At 33.2% G+C, this 4,769-nt stretch overlaps 1 long non-coding RNA gene across 1 annotated transcript; it reads right to left on the bottom strand.

Annotated features, from left to right (window-relative positions):
• Positions 1-3,260: 3,260 nt before the first annotated feature.
• LOC115233038 lies at positions 3,261-4,356 on the bottom strand. Its single transcript, XR_003883714.1, has 5 exons — positions 4,331-4,356; positions 4,040-4,201; positions 3,692-3,934; positions 3,388-3,604; positions 3,261-3,274 (listed from the first exon to the last, which is right to left on the bottom strand). It is a non-coding gene; the product is annotated as an uncharacterized LOC115233038 (long non-coding RNA).
• Between the last annotated feature and the right edge of the window lie 413 nt (positions 4,357-4,769).

Here is a 4,769-nt window from a genome sequence, read left to right as displayed (position 1 = left end):
GGCGGCGTTCGGCGAAAATTTCAAGATCGGCGGCGGCGGAATCGGTGCATGATAATTTACCGGCGGCGGCGGCGTGGCGCGGCGGTGCAAGGGTCTAATCACGAAGCGCCGTTAGCGCAATCCTTCGTCAAAGACGCCAACTGTACAAGAATACATTGCCATTATTGCATGTGTGTTGTGTATATATACGTGTAGCATAATACCACTATATTCTACGCATGTGTTGTATACATATATAGCGGTAAAGGGGACGACAACGACGATGATGATGATGATGATGGTGACGTTTCTTACATGAAAAATTTCCACATTGCGACTTTGCTTCGTAATATTTTTGCTTTATAGAACATGCAAAGCGAAAATAAAGACACTTTCCTTATATAAATCGAACCCAAGCTATCGATTAAGCTTATCAAGAATTCGATTGGTTCAGCCGTTATTCAGATCTGGTAATCTAAGGTACTCTCAACTATCCGACTCGCGTATAGATACCCGGGGTGCCTCGCTGTTACTAAGCGCGGTCTTTGCTTCGCGTGACTTGGCGCGAAACACTACTGTGTCTCTTGATACTTTGTATTTTGCAAAAAAACATTTAAAATTTTAAGTTTTTACAAAAAGCAGTGATATCCCACTAAAAAAACTTTACAAAGGTAAAAAAAGGACGCCAAGTACATAAAAAATATCCTTTGTACGTAACAAAAAGTTTAAAAAAATATTTACCTCTAAAAAATAATTATTTAAAAAATTTTTTCCTAAAAAATAAAAAACACCTAAAAAATAAAAACTAAATATGAAATCAATAGTTAACTAGCCAAGTACTTAGAAGCAATTCAATTTGTGAGGACTTGTAATTTGAAATAGTATTTGTCATAAAATCAATCTTGCATTTATAGATATTTTATAGATTCTCTCGAGAAAATTAAAATGTATTTTATTTTTATTAAAAAATTACATTATTATGTTCCAAGTAAATATTTTGTGTAATATATAAAATGACGCTATTATGTTGCAGATTTTATTACAAATAGTAAATCATAAAATTATTTAAGAGGATGCCGGAGCGACGGGCGAACTCCGACGGGTGAACGCCCTCATCTAAGTGTAACTAAAAGTGTCGGTATATTACCAACGCTTTATAGTTACATTACCGATATCATTACGTAGAGTAATTGTCAAGGATATGTGCATACTTTGGAAAGAGCAATAAAATACAAGCTTTTCGCATTGTGTTAAATATGTAGAGACAGAAAATATGTTGGATTTCTACTCTATTTCTGTTCTATCGTCTCGTAGAAGCAACGACTTTACACAGATATCTGTTTGTGTCGCGTACCACACTTAGTCTTTCAAAAACGGAAGTTTCTTTAAATTTCTTCTGGAATAATTGTTTTTTAATAACCAGAATATTCATGCACAAACCCCATATGATATGAAATATTTTTTAAACCAACCAGCACACGAATAAAAATCGCCAATGGGATAAAATATTTTTTTAATAACCAGAGTGCACATGCAAACCGCTTCTGGAATAAAATATTTTTTAAACCAACCAGCACACGAATAAAAATCGCCTCTGGGATAAAATATTTTTTTAATAACCAGAGCGCACATGCAAAACGCATTTGGGGGGAAATATTTTTTTCGACAACCAATTCACGAATTGATCGCTTCTAGGATACATTCTTCGACCAAAGCGTACATGCAAAACGTTTTTGGTGGGAAATATTTCTTTCGACAACCAGTTCACGAATTGATCGCTTCTGGGATATATTCTTCAACAAAAGCGCACATGCAAAACGCATTTGGTGGGAAATATTTTTTTCAACAACCAGATCACAAATTGATCGCTTCTGGGATATATTCTTCAACAAGATAATATATAACACATATATAGTATGCTCGGATAAGAAAAAGATGGACAGAGAAGAATGGGCAAAGAGAGAAAGAAAATATCACCTAAAAAAACCTCACGAAGGTAAAAAAAAATACGCCAAGTATATAAAAAAATCCCAACTTGTACGCAAAGAGTTTATTATTTATCTCTAGAAAATAACTTTTAAAAAAAATTTTCCTTGAAAAATAATTTTCATACAAAATAAAAAACTAAAAAATGGTTTTCCTCTAAAAAATAAAAACCTTTAAAAAATCAAAAATCAAAACTAAATATGAAATCAAGTTAACTAGCCAAGTACATAGAAGCAGTTCAGTTTGTAAGAGTTTGTAATTTAAAATAGTATTTGTTTGATAAAATCAGTCTTGCATTTATAGAAATATTATAGACTCTCTCGAGAAAATTAAAATGCATTTTATTTTTATAAAATTACGCTATTATGTCCCCCCCCCCTCCAGTTTCCCCCTTCTCCCGAATCCTGGCACCGGCGAGCCTTGATCCGCGGCGTACGGGAAAGGTGAACCGTTACAATAATATAATATAGTTTTTTATTCATGTAGAATATCTAATAAGGACCATTCTTCAACTGTATGATGTTACAGTAATGCAAAAGTGAATGAATTTGTAGATATAGTTAAATTTAGCTACTTTACGCAATATTTTATTGCCTATATAAGATTCAATAAAATTAACAAATGCCAATTCTACATAAATAAAACTGTACTGTCTTATTGTGAGGTAATATAACACAAAGTGCCATAGAGGATTCCAAACAAGGAATATATAAATTAAAATATAAATGAACATTATCAGAGAGATCACTGACATTAGTATATTTTTGATAAAATTTGTAAGAATTTACAAGTTTTATTAAAGTTGAAAAACTGCATCCTCTCTTCCAGCTCCTGTTCATTATTTCACAACTATATAATTATAATTTAAATTGATTTTTGCTATTCATGTTTCATAAATTCCAAGCTATTCAATACATTGATTACTTTTGAAAATATATAAAAAACTTTATTTTGTTAAATTTTACATTACATTTAAGTATTCGGTTCATTTGTTCTGTGATTGATAATGGCTGCGTTTTGATATTTATTGTCAGTACTGAAAATTTATAATTTACATTACATACACTATAGATTTTCAGTACTGACAGTGAATATCGAAATGCAGCATACATATGCTTTATGTTTATTACATTTAAGTATTTTTTAAGTATTTGGTTCATTTTTGCAGTTTGATAATCATTTTCTTCAACAAACTGTTCTTGAAATCTTTCGTTGTTTGCTTCTCGTTAGAGATGGACAAGCTCTCCTTTATCTCTTTGCTACTGACCAATTATATATTTCTCGCTACTGACCAATCGCTTCCCTGTATCTGTATGCAAAGAAAAGAACAGAATTGTAATATTTAATTTAGTTTACATATCTGATTTACATATCTGATTATTTTCAATCTACTTACCGATAATACTAAATGCAGCTACTCACCAATTGTACATTTCCATCATTGTAGTAATGTACTTGTACTTTGAGGCTACCTCTCAATACAGCGTTGCAGTTTGATAATTATTTTCATTTTCTTCGACAAACTGTTCTTCAAATCTTTCGCTGTTTTCTTCTCGTTAGAAATGGACAGGCTCTCCTTTACTTCTTTACTACTGACCAATTGTACATTTCCATCTTTGTATTTCTTGCTTCCCTCTATCTGTATGCAAACAAAAGAACAGAATTGTAATATTTAATTTAGTTTACATATCTGATTTACATATCTGATTATTTTCAATCTACTTACCGATAATACTAAATGCAGCTACTCGCCAATTGTACATTTCCATCTTCGTAGTAATGTACTTGTACTTTGAGGCTACCTCTCAATTCAGCGTTGCAGTTTGATAATCATTTTCATTTTCTTCGACAAACTGTTCTTCAAATCTTTCGCTGTTTTCTTCTCGTTAGAAATGGACAGGCTCTCCTTTACTTCTTTACTACTAACCAATCGTACATTTCCATCTTTGTATTTCTCGCTTTCCTCTATCTGTATGCAAACAAAAGAACAGAATTGTAATATTTAATTTAGTTTACATATCTAGTTTTATATGTGCTACTCAATATTTTATATGTGCTAATTAATTGTACTTACTGTCTGTTACTGCCAAATCTCTATAATCCAATATGTTACGCTGTTTAGCAAAGCTCTTCAGCTAGCATTGCATACGGTATAAGATTGTATGCAATTCCAGCTGAAGAAATCCCAGCTATAAAAGTATACCGGTCTTCTCGAAAAGATTGATTTCGCTTTATCCTGCAAATAAGCGCTATAATTTAGATAATATTCAGATATAATCATTCAGATATAATCAAGAAATATACTTATAAAACAATAAATAAACATGTATAAGCAGATATATATAAAAAATTTCAATCTACTTACTCGATAGAACCAAATATATTTTCTTATGAGGAATTTTAATCGAAAGTTTATTAGACGTAAAACTCCAGATAAGCTACTTGGTAGCGTCGCGGCCCTTGTACATAGGCAACCCGTTGACAAGCCGAAACGTTTTTTTATATACTTGGCGTCGCGACGCTACCGCGTCACTTGATGAGTGTAACTGAGCAAGTGTCTGTACAAGTGCCAAAAGTAAGAAAAAAAGAGTAAATAGTTATATCTTTCTCCGTAGCAATACTTTATGCTCACTAATGTTTAGTGAGCTCTCCGTCTCCGTCTCCGTCTCCGTCTCCGTCTCCGTCTCCGTCTCCGTCTCCGTCTCCTTTTCCGTCTCCGTCTCCGTCTCCGTCTCCGTCTCCGTCTCCGTCTCCGTCTCCGTCTCCGTCTCCGTCTCCGTCTCCGTCTCCGTCTCCGTCTCCTG

The sequence above is a fragment of the Formica exsecta genome, unplaced genomic scaffold (assembly GCF_003651465.1).
Source record: "Formica exsecta isolate Colony F162 unplaced genomic scaffold, ASM365146v1 scaffold156, whole genome shotgun sequence".
NCBI classification, from domain to species: domain Eukaryota; kingdom Metazoa; phylum Arthropoda; class Insecta; order Hymenoptera; family Formicidae; genus Formica; species Formica exsecta.
This window is presented reverse-complemented; position numbering and strand designations above follow the sequence as displayed.